General features: G+C 43.4%; 1 pseudogene; it reads left to right on the top strand.

Moving 5' to 3' along the window:
* LOC117356546 overlaps positions 1-24,375 on the top strand; it is a 106,869-nt pseudogene that overhangs the window by 46,091 nt on the left and 36,403 nt on the right.

Here is a 24,375-nt window from a genome sequence, read left to right as displayed (position 1 = left end):
ATCCTGGTGGGTTTATTTTATAGCTTTTTCACCCCCCTTTGGCTTCTCCTAACCACACTGGCGCTGTGGTGTAAATAAAATAAAGAAACAAAAAGGACTTTTCCTCTCTGTTAAATCCTAGCTCACGTTTGCGGTCTAACACCAGCTCTGGCAGGATACACATTTAAAATCTGACATATTGTAATCACAAAACAGAAAATAAAATTAGTTTTTCTACCTTTTGTTGTCTGGTTATTTTTCATATCTTGTTGGTCCAAGGCTCTGGTTGTCTTCTGATAACTTGCTTGCCTGGGTCTCCTTCTTCCTTCTTTCTGCATGCTAACCATCCATCTGCCATCTCTGTCCTCCCCGTTTCCCTTCCCTCCCCAGAAGGTCTGGCATCTATCCTTTTTTCGTCTCCCTCCACAGATTCATCTTTTCTTAACTACCCTTTCATCCAGCATCTCTCCCTCCTTCCCCACCACCCCAGGGTCCACCATCTCTCCCTTTCTTTTCCCAACTACCCTCCTATCCAGTATCTCTATCCCCCCTCCACATCATCCCTTGTGTCCAACTTCTCTCCCTTTGTGTTCCTTCCCTCTCTAAAAACCATGGTCCATCATCTCTCTCCCTCTTCTCTATTTTCAGACCCATTATTTCTTCCCTCCCAAAGTCCGGCATATGTGCGTCTCTTTGAAGCCCCCCATTCCCTCCATGTATTTCTAGACCAGGGCTCCCCTCCCTGAAGGCCTGTCCCCCCCTTAAAGGTCTGCATCCCACCCCTGAAGGCCTTCACCCCCCCCGAAGACCTGCACCCCCCTTGAAGGCCTGCACCCCCCTTGAAGGCCTGCCTGCCTGTCTGCCTGATCCCCTTGAAGGCCTATCCCCCCCTTGAAGGCCTGTCCCCCCTTGAAGGCCTTCCCCCCCGAAAGCCTGTTCCTCCTTGAAGGCCTGCCTGTCCCCCCCCTGAAGGCCTGTCCCTCCCTTGAAAGCCTGCCTGCCTGTCCACCCCCCTTGAAGGCCTGTCCCCCCTTTGAAGGCCTGCCTGCCTGTCTCCTCTTTGAAGGCCTGCCTGTCTTCCCCCTTGAAGGCCTGCCTGCCTGTCTGTCACCCCCCTCTTCCCCCTTGAAGGCCTGCCTGCCTGCCCGCCCCACCCCGAAGGACCGCTCACCCCCTGGCCTCCCTGCACCACCTATGAAGCAGCCCGCAGCGGGATCGCAATGTCAGCGATCCCTGAGCTGCTTCGGCGCTGCTTCCTGCGCCGCGGTCCCGCCCCTCCTCTGATGTCAGAGGAGGGGCGGGACTGTGGCGCAGGAAGCAGCGCCGAAGCAGCTCAGGGATCGCTGACATTGCGATCCCGCTGCGGGCTGCTTCATAGGTGGTGCAGGGAGGCCAGGGGGGACGAGCGGTCCTTCGGGTGTGGGGGGACTGAATGGCAAGGCCGGGAGCACCCCCTCAGGGCTTGCACCCTGGGTGGACCGCCCCCCCCCCCGCCCCCACCTTAGTACGCTACTGCTGTGGAGCATTTTTTAGCGCCAGCCGTGGTGGTAGCAGCTCTGATGCTCAGAATTCTATGAGCGTCAGAGCTATTACCACCGTGGCTAAAATCCACTCTACAGTTTTGTAAAAGAGGGAGGGGTTAGTTTGTGATTACATATTCCATACTAGGCAAAGGTGTTTTCTGTGTTCTGCCTTTTCCTAGGTACTCATGTGTGACATGTGGCTTGTTACTAAAAATCACGTTTTTCATACAGATGGGGTGGGGGTCAAAAAATGATGGGCCCTGGGTATCACATATTCTAGGTACACCACTGGTTTCTCTAACTCAATCCTTTTCTCCCCATGTGCCCTCCTTTTATTTATCCCCTCCTTCCATCATGTACTCTCTTTCTCCAACCCTTCCATCTAGTACCTTCTCCTCTCTCTGTCCACTTCCATCCAGCGTCTGCTCCCCTCTTTCTCTCCTCCCATTTCCTTCCTGCATTTTCTCCCTTATCTCTCCCATCTGCACTTCCATCCAGCATAGACTCCCCACTATCATCCAATGTCTGCCCTTTCTCTCGCCATCCACCCCTCTTCAATCAGCATCTGTCCCCTTTCTTTCCTTCCAATATCCTTCCCCCTTATGTCTCTCCCCTTTCTCTGTACATCAATTCCATCAGCACCACCCTTCCATACCACCCTGCCCCCTTTCTTTCCCTCCACCACTCTTCCATTCCAGCAATCCTGCTCCTTTCTCTCCCTTCATGCAGCAAGATCCCACAATGACTGTAGCTGCCGGCTGCCAGTCCACCCCACTCCAACATACTTGCTCTGGAGCGGACTCAGCAGCCACATGCTGGAAGGTCCCGCGATGACTCGTCTGCTGGCTCTGCTCCGGAAGAAGTAAGTTACATCGGAGGGGGTGGACCCGGAAGACGCAGGGAGTTGTGGCAAAGTCCCGCAATGACTGCTTCTGCCGGGTCCACCCCCTCCGACGTAACTTACTTCTTCTGGAGCAGAGCCAGCAGATGAGTCTTCGCGGGACCTTCCTGCACCTCAGCGAGGCTGCCGACTCTGCTGCAGAGAAAGTAAGTCAGAGGTGACGTGACCATTTATTTTTTTCATCAAAAGTGGACATCTATTAATTGACTGTGTATCCTTTCTTTCATTTCTTTCTTTCTTCACTCAGGCCCAACAATTGTCCCTTTCTATTCCCTCCCTCCTTCCTTCCCATGTCCTTAGTGCCCCCAGTGCCTCCTTCTCATATCCTTAGTGCCCCCAGTGCCTCCTTCCTGTGTCCTTAGTGCCCCCCATTGCCTCAGTCCTGTGTCCATAATGCCCCCAGTGCCTCCTTCCCGTGTCCTTAGTGCCCCCAGTGCCTCCTTCCCATGTCCATAGTGCCCCCAGTGCCTCCGTCCTATGTCCATGGTGCCCCCAGTGCCTCCTTCCTGTGTCCATAATGTCCCCAATGCCCCCTTCCCGTGTCCTTAGTGCCCCCAGTGCCTCCTTCTTATGTCCCCCCACTACCTTCCAGATTTTGTCTACTCCCAAAGCCAGCATGCCTGCCTGCCTACCTATCTCCATCCCTCCCTGCCGCGCTAAAGCCAGCCAGCTTGCCTGCCTACATCCTTCCCTCCCTGCCGCGGAAAAAGAAAGCGCCTCTCTCCTTCCTTTCCCCCGGTCCGCGCCTGCAATCTTACCTCCCCGCTGCTGCTAATCGCCAAGAAGTCTTCTTTCCGACGTCAAGTCTGACGTCGGAGAGGACGTTCTGGATGGCCCGGAACGTCCTCTCCGACGTCAGAATTGAAGTCAGAAAGAAGAATTCTTGTCGGCGATTAGCAGCAGCAGCCGGGAGGTAAGATTGCAGGCACGGACCGGGGGAAAGGAAGGGCAGGAGGACCCGGACCTGGCTGGCTGTGCACCCCCCTAAGCCGTGCACCCGGGGGGACCATCCCCCCCCCACACCCCACACCCTTGGTGTGCCACTGCACTGGTCTGACCTAGCAGCGGCAATTCTTATGTTCTTATCTAAATAATACAGGAACTTTTGTAGTTCATCATTGGTTCCTGACCAAATTAAAAGAACATCATCTATGAATCTCTTCCACATTATGATAAATTGGCTATATTCAGAATGATATAAATACCATTCCTCAAATTGAACCATATATAAATACGCTATTGAGGGCGTTACTGCGGCCCCCCCTAGCCAACCCCTTTGTTTGAAGATAAAATTAATTCCTGAATGTAAAATAATTACAATCAATTATTTCTTTCACTTGAGTTTGTGGAACATTTGTATAAAGTACTCTAACATCAAGAGTAGCAAATATAACTGGATTTGAAACTGACACTTGATCTATCAATTGAATTAGATGACTTGAGTCCCTAATATAGGAAGGTGATTGTTGGACCAATGTTTGAAGTTAGAAGTCCAAATATTGTGATAAAGGCTGAAATACTGAGCCTCAACTTGATAGTATGGGGCACCCTGAGGGTAAAGTAAGGGACTGGTGGATTTTTGGAATAAAATATATTATTGTCACTTTAGGGTATTCTACATATAGGTAGTTAAATTATTTCCGTGAAATCACTCCCTCATTTAAAGATTTCCCCAGTAATTGAGACACCTTTTCTTTAAATGTTGCTATCTGATAATTGCCACCAGGCCTCCTGTTCATATTTACACAATACTACCACTCCCCCTCCTTTATCCACCCAGGTAATCACGATTGATCAGTTCTTAATGAGATCAAGGCTTGCTGTTGTCCTTTAGGATCACTAATTGGAATATGAATGAGCTAACTTTCACAGTCTGAATCTCACAAATGAGATGGTTTGGATAGGCTGGAGTGAGCTTCAATGGCAAATCCAGTAGTTGGAAACTAAAGTCAGTATTAGGCAGGCTTCTAAGATCTATGGCCCAGAAAAAAAAAAAAAAAGAAAAAAAAAGACATTTTCATTTAATCATGAAATTGTGATTACAGGACAGACTGGATGAACCATTCAGATCTTTATCTACCGTCATTTACTATATGATAAAAAGTAAGGCATCCCCTTATCTTCTTGATTCATATATACAGGTCCTTTTACAAATGTGTGTCAAGCTGTTCATGCATAAATTAGCACATACTGTTAGTGATAGCCAGTACTGCACCAGCATACCTTAATTCATGTGCTATCTGCATGGGGTAGGAATAGATGTGGACTGCAGTCTGCCACTTTGCGTTGCACTAAATTTACTCTTGATCTTTAATTTTTTTCCAGGAAATCCATTTGAAACCACTATGATCATGAATGCTTCTACTGCAAATATAATTGTATCTATTTTACTTGGACACCGTTACGACTACCAAGATCCAAAGTTCTTGAGACTTTTGAGCCTCATCAATGAAAGCAATAGACTCTTTGGATCACCCATGATCGGGGTAATGCTTATTTAATGTACAAGTTTTATTTTAGATGTTAAAGGCTAATTTGTAAAGTTCTAGGTGTTTTCAGTACAACAGTACACACATAGCAGTGCTAGAGACAAGACCCAGTCCCAGAGAATCACACTCATAACGCACTGTGTACAAATAATATAGTTTTACCTAAACTTACAAAGTCCTATTAGTAAATAGGCTAATATAAACACACACACTTCTATAAGATACTAACAAAGAGACAGACAGGGAGAACATTTGAGAGTCTGTGATCCTGGAGCTAGATGCGCTAAACAGATTGGTAAGCCGGGGGGTTTTGACCAGTGATGATGTTCAAGCCCCTTTAAAAGTGTTTTTAGAAACAAGTCTTTCAAGCACTTGGACTTTTGAGGTCTTTTCCCAGTTTGAATAGCTATGATATAGAATTAATTTCCAAAGCAACTCAGAACTGTTTATTAATTTATGCATGTATTTTGATTGTTTAGATATGCGGGATATAAGTGTTTTAAATAAATAAAATAAATTCTGTCACTTTTATATACTTCCCATATAATGCCACTCTTCTACCCTTTGTTTTTAACCTGTTCCTCCTGAATAGATTATAGCCAGGTCTATATCTCAGTTAGGGACCTCTTTGAACCGAATCTCTGTGATTGCCACTAAATCCAAGTAGGCTTATACCATTAGAGCCTCTAGATCACAGGTGTCAAACTCAAGGCCTGCAGGCCAAATCCGGCCCACCTGGTCGTTTTATGCGGCCCACAGTCCGATACTCCCAGTGTTATCTTGTGGCAGGCTCCTTCCTCCTCATAGCCGCAGTGTGCACGAAGCCGCATGCAGTGGCTCCTCGTACATCCTGCGCCTCATCCAGAAGCATTCCCTCTGACTTTGCGACATCAGAGAGAAGGCTTCCGGTTCAGGTGCAGGACCTATGAGGAGCCGCTGCATGTGGCTTCGTGCATACTGAGGGTGTGAGGAGGAAGGAGCCGCCACACGATAACACCAGGGATATTGGACTACGGGTCGCATAAAACGGCCAGGTTGGAGCCAGACAGAAGGTAAGACACCTACCGGAGAGAGGCACAGCATGGAGGGAGGGAGACAACAAAGGGAGGGTGAATGATTTTATTTTCAATTTAGTGTTTGAATTGTGTCAATTTTGAGAATTTTAACTTGCTGTCTATCTTTTGCATTGTTCAGGAAGAAATACATTTGTTTCTTTTTCTCTGGGGGTTGTATTGCATGCAGAGTCTTGAATCTTAGGGTTTCTTTTTTATATATTAGTGCTTTTAGTTTTTGGTCCCCTATATGCATAGGGGTGTGTGCCCTGTATTTGCGTAGGGGACGGGGTCTGGGGCAGAGATTGGGCAGGGTCTGGCCTGCAACAGCCCCTTAATGTGATTGAGTTTGACACCCCTGCTCTAGATCTAGAAATTTGTTTCCCATTCTATTGGCATTGGTATACAAACCATTCAAAATATTACACTTTTGTCCCATTTCTATAAAAGTCTTACATTCCTGAGAGTTATTTATGACGCTGGACCATCCCCAGTGAACTTAGTTTTAAAGCCCTCTTCAGTACATTAACCAGTCTGTTACAAAAGACAAATTTATCCCTTTTTTGGTAGATGGACACCACCTCTGCTCAGTAGCTCTTGGAAAATCATCCCAAACCAAAGCACTCATGTTGAAACCATCCACGCAGCCTTGCATTCAGTTCCAGGATTAGAGTTTCTCTTATTTGGCCTTTACCCCATGACAGGAAGGATAGATGAGAATGCAGCCTGTGCATCTAGGGTCTGGAGGAGCTGCTGTATTGCCAGGTTGGAAACTGATGATTGCTTTGAGCTTGGCATTCTTGCAGAGTTCCCTCTATGTATGCTTCAGGTCTTCTGCATACCTGTTATTGTGAAAGACACCATTCAGCTTGTGACTGATCCCAACCCATGCATCCATATTTTAGAACCTCCCTAACAAGCATCTCCACTTCCTGTGATGCAAAGTTACCTTTTAGGGTCAAAACTTGTTCCTTAAAAGCTTACTAAAACATGTTTTATGCCTAATATCAGAGCATGTGAGTGACTACAAGCTTCAAGAATGTTAGTGCTGGTTGCACGGTTTTGCTGTTATGACTATATGGCAGACATGTCAAAATCTGGCCCATGGTGTAGTAAAATTTGGCCCAACAGACAATTAAAAAATTTAACTTAAGTTGGCCCACCAGCAGACAGAGTGCAATTCGGGAAGCACTGCAGTGCCTCCCGCTCTTACCTTCTGCTAATTTCGGCAGCCTGCAGAAAGGATCACCATAGCTGTAGCGATCCTTGCATGCTGCCATCGTCCTGAGCTCCACGTTTCCTCTGCCGCGATCCTGTTCCTGATGTCAGAGGAGGGGTGGGATTGAGGCAGAGGGAACATGGTGCTCAGGATGATGGCAGCCTGCAAGGATTGCTACAGCACCAACAATCCTCTCTGCAGGCTAACGAAATTAGCTGAAGGTAAGACCTTGACTTTTCACAACCTATGAGGGATGGGCCTTTTTCTACATTAGATATCTCAAAGACTTAGATGACTCTTACATGGGCAAAAATAGAGCAACCATTCCTAAATTAGACTCATCTGGTAAAATAAAATTTTTTTTTAACCTAATTCCAAAGTTTTTCACTATTCATATGCATTGTGTTTGGAAATCAAGTTGTTAGTGTGGCTAAAACAGAGGAGAGGGAGAGAGATGGTAGACAATAGGATTTAAGGAGGGAAGGAACAGAAAGGGAGAGAAGTTGGACACAAAGGATTGTGTAGGGGGGATAGAGATACTAGATGGGAAGGTAGTTGAGAAGAGAGAGTAAAAGTCTTTTTTATATATTTTGTTTACATCACAGAGCCGGCGTGGGGTTGGAAAGGTTGTAACCCTATACTTCTACTAAGACTAAGAGGTCCTTTTATTAAGGTGCACATTTAGCGCACGCTAAATCGGTTAGCGTACCTTAATAAAGGGACCCCTAAGTATCTTAATAAAAAAATTTGGCCCACGACTTACCCTATGTTTTAGATTTTGGCCCCTTATGTGATTGAGTTTGACACCCCTGCTATATGGGGAGTGTGCCGGATATGGAGCATTATAGTGTTGGAAACATGATGCCTGAAGAAAAATTTTAAAAATAGTACAAGGATAACCAGCATAAACATTTAGGGCTCCTTTTACTAAGCTGCAGTAGCGTTTTTAGTGCACGCTGCAGATTAGCGCGCGCTAACCCCCGCGCTACATAGAAAGACTAACGCCAGCTCAATGGAGGTGTTAGCATCTAGCGCGCGCGGCATTGTAGAGCAGCTTAGTAAAAGGAGCCCTTAATTTGCAAAAAGAGCTGGCTTATTACTGTCAACAGGATGTATCTATTTTGCGACAGGCCTGTGTTCTCTACCGAGACAAAATCATAAAAATGACAGAGAAAAATACAGTTGTAGGGCGAGATGGTGGATCGCAAATTCCAATGAGTTGTTTAGACTCTTTCCTATATATAACCCTTGCATCTGTATGTATAGCAATGTTTAGATTTATGTTTTTAGAATCCAAGACAGTGGCACTCATCTCACCGGATAACTATCACGGACAAAAAAAGATACTCATCTCCTTCTATTTAGTAGTTGTTGTATCAAGAGGCCACAGAAAATATATAGTTCATGCATGCTCTGAATGGGGGTGAAAAAAGGTGGGGCTTTATTTTCTTGATGGCTACGCAGTTATTGATGGGGTAGAAACAGCTTTTGAATTTAATGGTTGTTTTTTGTATCATGGCTGGCCAAACTGTTGTAATGATAATGGCCTGCTGTATGTCTTTCCTCTGTGGCCTCTGGTGGGCAGAATTCTTCTTTGGATCCTCTCCCACTGCCCCTCTCGCCCGATCTTCTGACTCAGGGTTCCATTCCAATGTTCAATCCAGGTCCCTTTTGTCTTACAGTTTGGTTCTTGAAAGTGCTCGCCTAAGGAAGAAGGGATATTCGAATAAGGTGATCTCCACTCTCTTAGGGTCTCTGAGAATTTCCACTTCTCAGGTTTATGTCCATCTTTGGTGTCTTTTTGAGGACTGGTGTTCCATGCAGGGTGTGGTTCTGCTTCATGCTGCTTTGACTCACATTCTGGAGTTTCTGCAGGATGGGCTGGAGTGAGGCATTGCTTGGTCTTCCCTTCAGGTGCAGATTACCACTTTGCCTTCCTTTTGTGATCTTTTGCGTGGTAAGCATTTGGCTTCTTCTCTGGATGTGGTTCATTTTTGAGAGCTGCAAAATTGCTTCAGCCACCAGTTTGGCCATCGGCTCCTGCCTGGGATCTCAATCTAGTTCTCTCTGCGCTCGTTTGTCCTCCATTTGAGCCTCTTGATGCCTGTACATTGAAGGACTTTATTCTGAAGGTGGTTTTCCTGGTGGCCATTACTTATGCGAGACACATTTCAGAACTTCAGGCCTTTTTGTGTAGGCCTCCCTTCCTGGAGTTTTCTAGGGAACAGGTAGTACTATGGCTGGTTCACTCCTTTCTTCCGAAGGTGGTCTCACCATTTCATGTCAATCAGTCTGTGGTAATTGGGAGAGCTCATTGGAGCAGAGGTTGTTGCGAAAGTTGGATGTCCATAGGGTCCTTCACTCTTAAGTTCAGCGGACCCAGGAGTTCCATAAGTCGGATCATCTTTTTGTCTTCTTTGTGGGTCCTTGTAAGGGGGATGGTGCTTCCAAGGCTACCATTGTGCACTGGATCAAGGAGGCTATTGCTTCGGCACACATTCTCCAAAATAAGCCTGTTCCTGAATTTCTCAAAGCTTATTCCACTCTGGATCAAGCAGCTTCTTGGACTGAATCTTCTCTTGTACCTCCAGTGGATATCTGTAAAGCTGCAGTTTGATCTTCTCTCTAGTCCTTTGTTCGACATTAGCATGTGGACATTCAGACGCGTCGGGACATGGTGTTCAGTGAGCGTGTGCTTGTGGCGGATAGTGGTGGCCATTCCATTTCTGTGCTAGTCTGGAGGGATGCTAAAGAAGGAGAAATTAGGTCCTTACCTGCTAATTTTCTTTCTTTTAGTCCCTCCAGACCATCACAGACCCCACCATGTCATTCTGTTTTTCGCAAAAAAGTACAGGTTTTTCTGTGGTTTTCTGTTGTTGTGGGTTGTTTTTTAGGGAGATTATTAAAGAGCTGGTTTGGCTGGTTTAGCTGGCGAACTGTGGAGCATTTCTGACACGTTCCTGTTCTAATCAGTATCCATCTGTTTTTCCTTGGTCTTCTCCATGTTCATGTGGAGTTGGAATATTATTGTGTTCAGTCTGGTGGTTTTCTGTTTAGCTATTCATTAAGAGGGACTGCACAGTCTGCTTATACTATAGCCAAAAGTCAATGTCTCAGTCTCCACCTACTGGCAGAGGAGCGTAAATCCGTCCATCTGGAGGGATTCAAAGAAAGAAAATTAGCAGATAAGGACTTAATTTCTCCTTTTTTACTACAAACCAGGTGAAGTGGATTTATCCCAGAAAAAGATAGGGGGGCGCAACAACCTGGTATTATAAAAAACAAAAAGAGGTGGTCTATAGAGACTGGTGTGATTTAAAAAAACACAAGTGTATGATGATAAAGGTTCTTCACCTTTAGTTACCTAAAGGGCTTGAGATCGTCACCTGTATCTATACAAGGACTTGCTCTCCTCATCCTCTATCATTCCCCTCTTCAAAGCCTAAGAAGGCTTTGACACCCTGAAAGTAGGGTGTGAATGCAGGTCATGCTAGGCTGGTGCTGATCATGGAGTACAGGCTTAAGGCCCAAGTACTTGAAATCGAGCTTGATAAAAGATTAAAAGGACAAGTGGCCCAACCCCAAACTAAACTATAAGGACAATAAGTATAGTATGACTTAGTAAATAAAAGAAGGATAATTAAGGAAACAAGAAACTATAATACCACAAAAAAGTCATTATATGTGTAAAATCATTTCATAAGTAAATATGCTCATTTAAGAACTAGCTGGAGTTATGCGTGACACTTGTGCAGTTGTGGTTTTAATAAGGCTGATACAACAGGGAAGACAAAAAGGGACCAGCAAGAAAATAAGACAAAGGATTCCTAAGAAGATCAGGATAGGACGAAGGGCTCCAATATTAGGGAACCAGGAAGTAAACCAATATTAGGGAACCAGGAAGTAAACCAATCAGGTTGGATTCCATTCCAGGTTTGAACTGGGTGGGACATGTGTTACCTCTTTCATTCCATCGGTAATGTCTTTCACTACTTGTCTTACCTCATCTATATGGAGACAACAATTGGATAGATTAAATTTACCACAAACGCCGCTTTCAGTTAATCCAGAGCTAGTCTGTTTTGATAGATAGCATTTCTTAGCTGATCATCATGTGCTGCTAAAATATTCAGGGCTAGAGAAGTGGCATTAGTAATAGTTTCAACTACTGCTTGGAGTCTAATGAATCTATTCAAAATGTAAATAGGGGTATGGTATCCCCGCATACCATCAGCAGCCCAAGTGGCTGGACCATAATAACTAATATTGCAGGAAGGGGGCCAATCATTATCTTTCCATTCACCTATTTGTAGTCCTTTTGTAACATCTACAGCACGTTTGCTTCTGCTGCGGGATTTGTATACTTGGAAACCTAGGTGTGCTCCATGTTCAAGTGGGAGTAAAAAGAAACTGGGTCGGATTATGCCAAGAGTACATCCAATTCTTTGGTAACCAAGCATATGCTTTATTCTCACATATCCAATAAAGGCCATCAGGGGCAGGCCAATTTACTTGCTGAGCAGGGGTGTTATTTAAATGGGAATACTGGGCATTATTGAGAAGTAAAAAGAATGTGTCATGAAAGGGACGAGTACCATTGGGCCAAATGACCCAACTGGAATTATCAGGTACCCAGGTATAGGTGCATGTGCAAGCAGACCATTCTGCTTGAAAGGCATCGGATGTTTGAAGCCTAACAAGGCAATAATCAGGAACAAACAAAGTTTTAAAAACCCAGGGAGTTTTCAATACCCACTGATATAGGGGGAGATCTAGTAAAATTTACTTTAAAAGAAGAGGATTTAGTAAGATCCACTTGCGCTTCCCAAGGCCAATGTTCTCCCATGTGGGTTCCTCCACATACATAGCATTCAGTTATGTTCAGTGTGTCAGCTATAGTTTCAGTTAAAGTAAGAAACAGATTAGTTGCAGAGGTGCCATATTCAATATTATGCTCTATTTCTTCTGCATGATGAAGCTTATGGAAAGAAACTGTCTGTGTAAGTTCTATTCCTATTTTCATGAACCCATAGGGAGCCTTTCCCCCAGAATCAATACCAATTTGATATCAGCGTGGGGTCAAGAAGGCTTTAAGGTCTTGTATGTGGAAGTAAATCATAGTACAGGTGTTCTGCCTGACACACTGTTTGTCAGGGGATTTCAAACTTTGTGTTAACTTTACCATTGGGTTTCCTCCAAATATAGGGTTTTGGGTAGCAGCTACTACTTGAGACCACCTACTGCACCAATAGTATCTGTAATATGCTTCTCTGTCCCATGCAAACCAGGCCAATTCTGGACAAATGTACTTATTTATGTGAAAGTATTTGGAGGGGTTTTTCTTATCACAGTTGTGGTCTGAGAATTTCTGATGATTGATGACAGTGCATACAACAAATGGGAAACTAATGGGAGCATCTAAGGAATTAAGTTTGGAGGATCTGCTCTTCCTTATGTTCCAACACATAAATCCTCCAGCTTGCCTGTGATTATCACAAGAACGGGGTCGGGGGTCAAAGCAGACTTGACCTGTGCTTTCATCTCCTCTATTGATAGTACACATATGGTGCAAAAGGCCATTACGTGCACATTCAGTAATAGTGGAGTTGCATATGTAATGCTTGTGATACATCAGGGTGTTAGTAATGTGAGTGCCAGTGTTGGTCTAATGGATGCATGGGTACAGGCAGGTAACGGTTTAGGTGTGGGTGGTGCGGGTGTGAGTACGGCTTGGTCAGGAGAGACAGTGACAGGGTATTGTAGGAAGAATATGTAGAATTAGTAGTTTCAAAATGGCACTAAACCTATGCCCAAGAAGGCAAAGGAATTTGGGGGACATAGTCTGAGGGGGTCTGGGGAATAGATTCCAAGGAGATCCCACTTGGACCCCATGTTCATGAGAAGATGATAAAGGATCTACTTTTTTAGGAAACGGAATGGGACAACGGCATATACAGCAGACCTAGCAAGGGAATTTATAATTAAAAAACCAAGCAATGGATTGGAACACAGAAAGGATAGCCTAGAGAATTACTAAACCAATGATAGCGAGGAAGGAGTAGGCTAGGGATTTAAAGAGGACAAAGCAAAGTTCCTCATTATCACTCATAAAGGGGGGGGGGGGGTTGTGTGTATTACGGCTTAACAAAATGTGTGTGGAAGCCAAAATCTATGGTAGTTCTACACCTCTTAGTGCACAGTACTAATATAATGTACCCTAACAAAATTGCAATACTGAGCAAAAACAAAAGTAAAATATAATAAAAAAAATGAAGTCCAGTCCACCAGCTTGTAAGCCTGACAGTCACACAACTTGTTTTTCTGTAGAGGCTGGTTTAATGTCTTTATGGTGCACCAATGTATTATGTCCTTGTAACTTAACCACAAAGGGATAGGATTCCTCAATGGTGTATGGTCCGTGGAAAGCCAGTTGTTTCCAGTTGTTCTTCTGAAAGGTGTGCTTGTAAACCTGTTGTCCTTTATGATACTTGTACACCCAAGGCATTAGGGCTTTTGTGGAGGATTTTCTTTTGTCTTCTAGTAATTGCAAGGCTGTCTGTAAAGAAAATACATATTCAGATATAACCTGGGGTAAGGCCCTTTGGCCTGGATGTTGGAAAGGTGGAAAGTATGGCAATCATCCAGTACATAACTGGAACGGACTGGTAATAAGATCTTTAAATTGTAAGGTCTGGTTACGGACAACATACAGAGCTGCAGATAAGTATTTTAACCAATTTTTTGATTCCAGAGGCATCAATTTCTTCAAGGCTACCTTAATAAGGTCATTAGCTTTCTCTGCCAGCCCGTTTGCCTGCAGTCTATAAACCGTAACAAATTTTTGTTCAATGCCTAGGAAACTGCAGAGTGCCTGCAGAAGATCATTTCTAAAATGGCTGCCGTTCTACTCACAATCTTGGTACATATTTTCTGGGCAGCTTCTTTCCCAGTCTCTGAAACACATGGATATGCTTCTATCCATCGTGAGAAGGGACATACACACACTAGCAGATACCTTTTTCCCTCATTCTCAAAAATCATATCTATATAATCAATAAACCACTTCCTACATGGTCCTTCCGGGATGGGTATGACGCCTAATGGGATGGGGGTCCCTCTAGGATTTGTCTTAATACAAGTTGGGCATTTTCAAACGATTTCTTTCAGGATGGCATCTAGTTTGGGATGCCATACTTTCAATTTAAGCCTAGCACTGAGATGTGTAAAAGGAGCATGTGTTTTGACATGATAGTTCTGGGCGTATAACCATAGTGAGGCTGTAGATATACACGTTTTCATGTCTTGTGTTTTCCATATTCCTTTTATCTGTTTACAACCTAATTTATGCCATTGTTATAGTTCATCTGGGGCAGCTCCTTCAGCAAAAGAGGTTTCAATATCATTGGGCCGGGCCCTTGTACTCACATATAACAGAGCTGTGTATGGATATGTGGTAGCTTCTTTGGCTAAGTGGTCAACATGCTGATGTGCCTTTTGTGTAAATGATGTATCAGTATCATCATGTGCTTTTATTTTAACAATTGCTGCAGGAGTACACCTGTGTTGTATGGCTGTCATAAGACGCTCTAAGAGCTCAACGTTTTGCAGTGGTTTTCCTGTGCTATCAATGAATCCTCTAACTTGCCAATTGGCATGGTTTTCTTCAATGCATTTGATAGCATATATAGAATCAGAGTAAATGGTAAGGTTCTGGTCTGGGTAGGTCTCAAGAGCTTGTAAGAGGACTGCTAGGTCTGCAGCCTGAGCAGTAAGGGAAGTGGGCATTATGCTCCAACCACTTTCCCAAATCTGGTCTTTGACATTATACACAAACCAAGCAAAAGCAGTACCTGTTTTGGTTTGTGAACCATCAACAAAGACATGAAAACCATCTTTGTAGGGTTTAACTGTCTGTTTGGAAGGCGATTCTTGAGGACATCCATGTAAGGTTACTGCCGAGGAGCCAAAGAAGTCAAGAAATGGCTTAACCTTAGCAGAAAGAGTGTCAATATTCGTGACTGGTTTGATGTCGATGTTACCTGTAAGGAGGGTAGCTAGGTAAGTAGCAAGCCTCTGAGTGGTAAAAGTGACAGTAGGGATAGATAGAATTTTGAACAAAACATGAGTGGAGTATAGAGTAATGTATGCATAAGGCAAAAATTGATAATTTTTTAAAACTGCGCTAACAGCGGCCACTACCCCCTGTTCACAGCTGTTGAAACAGAGTTCAACAGGTGTGAAGGAACCGGAGAGATAGCAAATGGTGTGAGCTTGACAAGCAACAGCGGCCCACCACTCTGGAAGGTCAATGACATACTAATCTACAGGGAGAGATTGTAATGGCAATTTAAACTGAGGAGCTTGTTTCAAATCAGTCTGCAGAGAAGTGATAATGTCAACGTTGGCAGGGGTTAACTGGATAGGGCATTTCCCCTCTGGATTCCCTTTAAGGTGGAGTCTGAGAGGAAGAACGCTTGTACTTAGGCAAGGAATGTAATCTCTGCAATAGTTAAGAAGGCCTAGCAAGGCACGCAGGTCGTGTACAGTATGAGGGACGGAAATTTGGTCAATTTCTTTCAACAAGGTAGGACATAGAACGGATAGTATGGCCAAGGAAAGTAACTTCCTGCTGACAATATTGCATCTTGTCAGCGTTGATAGCATAGCCTTTAACAATCAGGAAGTGGAGAAGATCATCAGTGAGATGCTGACAAAGAGATTCGGTGTCAGCAAACAGAAGGATATCATCAACATACACAAAGAGAGAAGCTTGGGAATCAGGGGACATATTATCACGGAACCCTTGTAGGTCATGTGAAATGACTCGGGAAAAGACATCAGGGATCTCATGGAGACCCTGGGGAAGTCTTTTCCACATATAGCGATCAGTACCAACAATGAATGCAGTAAGAGGTCGTGAATCAGGGTGCAAGAGAATAGAGTAGAAAGCATTTTGTAAGTCAATGACAGAGAACCAAGAATGTAGAGTATGAGAGGTAAGTAAGGTGACAGAATTGGGAACAACAGGATACTCCTGCTGCAAGAGACAGTTAAGGCCTCTTAAATCATGAATCAAACGCCAGGCTTTCCCATCAGCCTTTCAGACAAGAAAGAGAGGTGTGTTCCAAGGGGATTCAGTGGGCTCAATGATATCATTTTCCAGGAGTTCCAGTATCAAGAATTTAATACCTTCTAAGGCTTCTGGTTTCAAAGGGTATTGCGGGATAGTGGGGCCAGTGGCAGGGTCCTTTAGAATTAAAGTGACACCAGACACACTGCGAACACAACCATATTTAATTTGAGAGTCAAAAGTGGGTGCAGAGTGGTGAAAACCTACAAAGGTAATGATGGCCTTAATTTTAGAAAGAACATCACGGCCTAAAAGGTTTACGGGGCACTAAGCAACATACAGAATACTACCTGTCCGTCAATGATCAGCAAAGCATCAGGAATAATGTGATACTGTTGGGCTGCACTTTCAATACCAATGGTAAGGATGGTACGAATAGAAACAGGATAATGAGGAGGGATAAAGTTAATAGAAGTCAGGGTTGCTCCAGTGTCAACAATAAAGGGAATGTCCTTTTGGTCCCCAATTTGAACAAGTTTAATGGGTTCAGTTTGGGCAGAAACAGAAATGTGTACATATTGGGCTAGTCATTGCTGATAGCAAGAATCATCAGGGACAAAATCTCCTGTAGGGTTCTGACATTGCTGTGGGGGAGCTTGGGGGTAAGGAAAAGATGGAGGGGAGGTGAAAAGATTGTTATTAGGACTGGCTTGAGTAGGAGGGGGTGCGCCATGGCCGTGCCCGCGGCCTCTACCACCGCGATTAGGGTCAGTGGACCAACATTCAGAAGCATAATGGCCATGTTTGTGACATGTCCAACACTCTATGCAGGACTTGTCTACTGCGGGTCGATAAACCGGACCCTGAGAGGCTGCCCTGCCAACACCACGCATGCCATGTGGTCCAGTTCATCAAGGATTGGGTAGGTAATATGGGGGCCAGGAGGTGTTATTCTAGGCCCATTGAATTTGTGTAAGCTGAACAGCTTCCTGTTGAGCAAGCTGTACAGCTTGTTTCATTTGAGAGACAGCATCAGTGGATTTAGTGCTTTTAGTAGCAGGGAGTTGGGTGTGGCCCTGACCTTGAATTTGGACTGCCAAAGCTTTCTTTTGCATTAGAAGTAACTCTCTGTGTTCTCTAGATTCAGCATCGGCTAATAGCTGGGAATAATGTATGATATGGGACACAATTTCGGACCATGGTTTTCCAGCCATGCCAACAACACTGTCCAATTTGGACTGAATGCAGGCATAGTATTTCTAAGGGTCTGGAAAGCAAGGCCTTTAATTTTTTTCCTTAGAGCAAGGGTCTCCAATTTGTAATTCCCAATTGTCTTCGAAATCCCAAATGAAAGAATATATGACAGAGCCAACCTTATACTGTAAAGAGATGAGCTTAGCCATATCTTTCTCATCGGGATATCTGGCACGCAGAGCTTTCCAGACAGATGGCCGGTAATTATTAAAATGGTCACCGTCAAAGTTCTTAATGTCTATAGTATAATTGGCTATACCTGCATTGGCAAATATGTCAGTAGTAACTTTGCCGATGCAATAGGGAGCAATAGGGAGCGCACGTCCCCCAGGACCAATTCCCACTGGGAGGTGATCTGTTCAAATTTGAAAATCCAAGGGATGCTCTGGCAAGCAAGGGAGGGAGTTGGGCTTTAACAGAAAGTTTGTCTGCAAAGCTCCAGGCAGCATATTCAGTTTTTGTGGTGCCAGCATTGGTTTGTTTCGTAATAAGTGGAGCTTGAAGGGCTGGGGCTTGTGTAACAGAAACCTGAGGTTGCGAAGGGACATCAATGGGGGAAGCCGGATAGGCAGGAGCAGGGGTAGGTGTAGGGGATTCTGCCGGTTGGCCATAAAATTTACGTTTGTACTTTTCCCACACTTTAAGGCCATCCTTCATATACTTGAGGTCCCAGCCGGAATCATGAAAACCTTGACGTATACATAAGCGGGCAGTATTTATGTGTTTAGTTTCAAAGGAACTGTCACGGAGAAAGGGAATCATTTGCGGAGCGCATGATTCTGTCCACCCAGCTAGATTGTCAAGCCAGGGATAGACATAATGAGAAGAGTGCTCTTGTTGGGCTATAATTTGTCGGGGGGTAAGGCTGGATTTAAAGTAGGTCCGAGCATGAACATCAGAGTTCTAAAGGGAACTGGAAAGGGTTGGATAGTAATATCAGAAAGAATAATATGTGGGGGAAGATGGATGCAATTACCGTAAGTGGTACAATCTTGGGGGTTTGGACAAGATTCAAGACCTAAACATACTCGACAATAAGGATGAGTACAATTAAGATCTTTATGGACCTGGGCGTAGCTAATATGCGATCTTCTACTGCCGCAGTTTTCCTCTAAAGCACAGTTGACTGGAGCCGGGCAGGAGTGCAATTTCCAATTAGGGGTAAACGGGGCTGGGGAACTAGATGTTTCTGGAGTAGCAGGGGGTCGATGTAGCAAATGAGGTAAAACGGGGAGTACGTTGGGAATTAGGGGGAGTAAGGGAAGGGGTAGCAATGTGAGTATATTGGCTATCAGTAGGGGTATGTTGAAAATTAGGAGGAGTAAGGGAAGGAGTAAGTACGTGAAGACCTTGATCATTACGGGAATGGGAAGCAGGAGGGGTATGAGGTGGCATAGCAGGGTGAACAGAAATACGGAAAGGAATTATATGACTATCTGAAGTATTTCTATGGGGAGGAAAAGTGGTGCACTGACCTGTCATAGAGCAATTTGAGGGCTCGGAGCAAGAAGGTAAACGAAGGCAAACACGACAGCCGACAATTTGACAATTGTCATCATCATGAAACTGAGAGAAACTATAATGGTCAGACATACCATGGCATCGGTCATCACGCACACAATCCTGAGGATTAGGACATCCCGCAGATGGGTGATCAGTTTGTTCTGTAAAAATAAGACTAGATGAGGCAGAGCGGTTAGGGGGAAGGTCACGATACCATGTTTTTTTTTTGCAGGAGGAGAAGAGGGCTGTGTGAGAAGTCTTATAAGGATCGGGAAGCAGGTAGGTATCGTAGTAAGAGGGGATTTCAAGGAAGGTGTGGCAGAGACTACCGTTTTGGAAGGCCTAGCGGATGGTGGAACGGCTTGAGCAGCGGCCGCAGCAGCACCCCTGCTCGATCAATCGGCCACCCCATGGTGGGCCAAGGGAGGGTAAGACCATCAGAAATATTCTGATGTGGAAAATTAACAGTACATGCACCGGAGGCAGTGCAGTCCTGAGGATCAGGGCAAAATGGTACAAAGCAACAGACTAGGCACCCTATGCTAGTATACTTGCATTGGTAGCCATTATGCATCTGAGCAAAACTAACATGATCCTTGAAACTATGACACTCATAGAAACAATCAGCAGGATTAGGACAAACTTCCTTGAGATTAGATGTCAAAGCAGGAGGATTCCTAGAGTTATCAGAAGCCGGAGGTTGCTGAGGGAGAACAGGTAATTTAGGAGTAGAGGGAGCGGGGCAAGACAAGGCAGACTGAGGCATGACTGTCTCAGCTATACAGGCATGTTCTTGTTCAAGGCACTGCCGTTCCCGAATACATGTTACCCTGAAGGGCTAAATCAATGCAGGATAGTGAGGTAATGGGGGCAGGAGAGGTGGTAAAGAATCAGTGCAGGACATAAGCATGTCATCTGCCTGCCATTGTACATGCCGTGCAGCAGTGGGGGGTTTGGGATTCTGGTTTAATGAGGATTCAGGGACAAGCAACGGGGCAGAGGGTGTGAGAGCAGAAGGAGGATGGCAGGAAGGAGGATGGCGGTGGGGAAAACACTGGCATGTTTGAAGATGGGCTTAAACAAGCTTGAGGAAACAAATCAGTGTTAGGAATAGGAGGCAGGTCTACATATCCATTAATTTGATAGGAAGGGGAAGCACACAGGACAGGGGAGGAAGGGGAGTCAGCTGGTCGGGACTTCTTGATGTCAGGAGGAATATCCTGCAGCTGCAGGCAGCTGTAGGGATGGGTATAAGAAAGGATTGGAGAGCAAGTTCAGAAAGGGTAGATGCATGAGAATAAGGGGGTGGGACCACAATCTCGGTCTTAATACAGTCTAGTGACATAGAAACAGGTGCAGAGGAAGTAGCCCCTGTAGAGAGAGATGGGGCAGGTGTGTCAGGAGTAGGAGGATCTATGCATTGGGCTCACCAAAGTTTCCACATGTCTAGATATTCATCTTGGGATTTTCCTTTTTTATCATTGAGAATAGTAGTGCGTAAGGAAGCCAGATCATTCCAAAAGAGTGATCCTTCTTCAGGCCATTTCCAATCATTGAAATTTTTAAGGCAGTTTTTAGAAGTGTGTTTAACCCATTTATCATGGAAGTGTTGGAGGAGCTTATGTAGCCCAGGGTGAGTTACACTTTTTAGGAGGGCTAAAGGAATCATAGTGGAAATTATCTAACTAAAATTTCTATATCTAACAACCCCAAAAAATATCTGAAAAATAAAAAAAATAGCTAAACCTTAAACTTACTAATAATAGTAAAAGGAGATACAAAGGAAAAAAATATACTTACTCAATGGTGCAAAGTGGTCGCAGAAAAGCAGGTACCTGTTTTTAACATTGAATCATACGTAGTACAAGACCAATAAGACATCTAAATGTTATTTGATGCAGATTCTATATTAAGAAAAATGGTTAAATGTCATTAAAATCAGAACCCTATCATTTTTATAGCCCTGTCACTAGTCTGAACTTAACTGGCTGCCAATCCTAAGCCTTTAGCCCCTGTTGTTAGACTCAGCTAACAACTGGCTGCCAAATCTAAACCTAAAGCCCTTGTCGTTAGCGTTCGCTAACAACTCGTTGCCAAATCTAAACCTATAGCCCCCTTGCTAGGTACAGCTAGCAAATGGCTATCAAATCTAGAGCCCCTTTTGTTAGACACAGCTAACAAATGGCCATCCTTCTTGACAATCTGTAATAGAGGAAGTAATGTTAAATGGGGAAACAAAATGATGAGTGCATCAAGATAGATCTGTAAAAAGCAGAATAAAGGTAGTTAGTAAATGCAGGCGCCAAATATATGTAGACGTTTAGACTATTAAATCCTATAAATGAGCACAAATAAATGGATAGGCAGTCTGACAAACGGACATAAGCCTCCAATCCATATGAGGTCACTAAGGCTGCGCAATCCCCTCTATCAGTATTGGAAAGGTCACCACTGTTATGGCCCTGCTGTTCAGGGGCCTACAATCAATGAGAGATCTCACACTCAATATACTGCTCTTGAATATAAGATATTTTATTAATAAATCAGTAACAGCTTACAAAAATGAACCTATCAGCATATAGAGTAACAGAGCGTACAATCATCAGGCCTGAGATCTAGTGTCTGTCCTGTTTACATGATCAGAAAAGTTATTGTTATACAATTCTTGGTAGTCAAAGGCCACGTTGGCACAAGTCATATGATTAGTTTTTATTGGTTACTTACACACGTCATTACACTTATTAGTTCATTAATTGGTTTACAATATTTGAGTCATACTATACGTGTGTCCTGTTTACTGTAAAATCACTACCTTTTCCTGCAAATGTTATTTTAACCATCAGGTCAGCAATTTCAAGTCAAAGGCCAGTAAATATCCACCCCTTACAGGATATTTCTTGCAAATAATGTATTTTTATATTCTTGGTCAGGACATGTCCTAATCCTTTTATGATATCATGGCAGATGTGGCGCCAGTTGTTATGTTAAAGAATATGTTTCGCTTGACTTGCTTATCTTAGCATAAGTTTCACTTGACTTGCTGTTTTCAGCAAGTTGTTTTTCAGCTAGCATAGATTGTGCAAAAGCTGACAGTTATTGTCAGTGCATTTTCAACCATTTTAGGCCTTAATATTATGGCTTATTATATTAAGGAATTTTCTGAGGTTCTTCACCTTTAGTTACCTAAAGGGCTTGAGATCTTCACCTGTATCTATACAAGGACTTTTTTAACTCTTTATACTTTTATCTATGTCCAATATATTTCATATAAAATGTCAACGAATAGAGACCACTTACTTATCTTAGATGATTTTAGTATTGCTCATGAATTTTGTTTTAATCTGTGTCATCTCAGACTATCGGGACCAAAACCGGAACTTTTTTACTACCATGGTGCTGGCGCCGGCGCCGTGGTAGAAAAAAAGTTCTGGTTCTGATAGTCTGAGATGGCACAGATTAAAACAAAATTCATGAGCAATACTAAAAACATCTAAGATAAGTAATTTTCTGTTAGTCTTTTTCAAATAGTGAAATGGTCTCTATTTGTTGACATTTTATATGAAATATATTGGACATAGATAAAAGTATAAAGAGTTAAAAAAGCAAAAAAAATAAAATCACTATCAAAATATGATAAAAATAAATTAAGAAAATAAACTATATGAAGCAGGTTTTTGGCCAGTGATTGCAGTATGGAGTATGTACAGTGATTAAATCTACGCTGGCAGCGACTGCTGATGAAATTATAAAGCGTAGTACTCATTTCTGAGGCCTTTTCCTGCATGAAAAGTAAGTCTGTTTTCAAACTGATGAAATAATATGCTCAATAGAAGAGAGACATTTTGAGTGAATTGAGACTCCTTCACATGAGTGGAGTTTTGACTTTCGTTATATTCTCATAGAGGACTAACCAGTGTTCTCCAATAGGTTGTGTGGATGTGTATTTACCACCAAAACCACAGGCTTCCTTGGTATTTGTGCATCAGTTAGCCAGTCACTGGACATCACATCTAAAAAAGATTCTACAACATAGGGGTCCTTCTTTAAAATACAGAAGATCTGCATGGTATTAATGTTCATGAATTGGCAAAGAACATTCTTTCTATGATTAATTTCTATCACATTGTTTTGACACCCCATTCACAATCATGTTCACAGTGTGGAGTAAAGTTTTGGCAAAACATATTGGCCATAATCAATGCAGTGTATTTATTGCTTTTAAATGTTGTTTGAGTTTGACTTTTAGTACATTGTCATACAGTATATTTGTTTTGTTTTTGCACCAATAAACTCTAGGCTCCTTTTACAAAGGTGCGCTAGGGTTTTTAGCGCATGCACAAAATGTAGCCGAAAATCTACCGCCTCCTAAAAAGGAGGCAGTAGTGGCTAGCATGCTCAGGAATTTAATGCGCACTATTGCGCGTGTTAAGGCCATAGCGTACCTTTGTGAAAGGAGCCCTTTATATTTAAAACTCTTGGAAGTCCAGGACCTGGTTCTACATTTTTGTCTTCTGTACAACCCGAACTCTGTGGTACCTAAGTCCATTCCTGTGGCTGGTTGGACCGTTCTGGTAACGTAGACCACCCCACAGTGTTGTGCTGCATCTGGAGTTATCAGTTGGTCCCCCAGGGTGACATCCAATTGGCTAAAAATAGATGCAAATGGGTAGTTTGTCAGTGCTACTTTGGCTGCCGCATCAAAATCTGAGTTATCAAGGTTAACAAAATCCGAGTTCGAATAGAACAGTAGTAAATACTGGAAAAGCTAGTTCTATATGCAAGATGTTAAATGAACTGTGCGATGCAACACCAAAATCTAAATAAAGAATATTAATTATTTAAATTTATAAATTTGAAAGTGATAGGAAGATCTCAGTGCAGGATTGTGTAGTCAAATGAAAGAATGAACGCTCAATCCTGCAATCCGTGTGTCGCTGTAAGACAAACACACCTCACCGTCATAGAATCTTCCATGTGAGATACAAAGTAATCCAAAAATAATAAGTGGAAAATCATTTACACAGTGTAAACCATCACAGTGTTTGTGCACTTGGATTTCTAGTCCTGAAACCTGCTTGGGAGCTGCATGGACATTCAGACTTCCCATCGAGATAAATTTTTTTTGTCTCATTATGGTTTTTTGGACTGTGCAGTTATCTTTTGTTTTATGAACTGTGCTAGCGCAACACTGTGATGGTTTACACTGTGTGAATGATTTTCCACTTATTATTTTTGGATTAATTTGTATCTCACATGGAAGATTCTATGACGGTGAGGTGTGTTTGTCTTACAGCGACACACGAATTGCAGTATTGAGCGTTCATTCTTTCATTTGACTACAGAATCCTGCACTGAGATCTTCCTATCACTTTCAAATTTATAAAT

Source organism: Geotrypetes seraphini, chromosome 3 (genome assembly GCF_902459505.1).
Source record: "Geotrypetes seraphini chromosome 3, aGeoSer1.1, whole genome shotgun sequence".
Lineage (NCBI taxonomy): Eukaryota > Metazoa > Chordata > Amphibia > Gymnophiona > Dermophiidae > Geotrypetes > Geotrypetes seraphini.
Note: the sequence above shows the minus strand (reverse complement) of the source record. Positions and strands in the feature narration are given on the sequence as shown.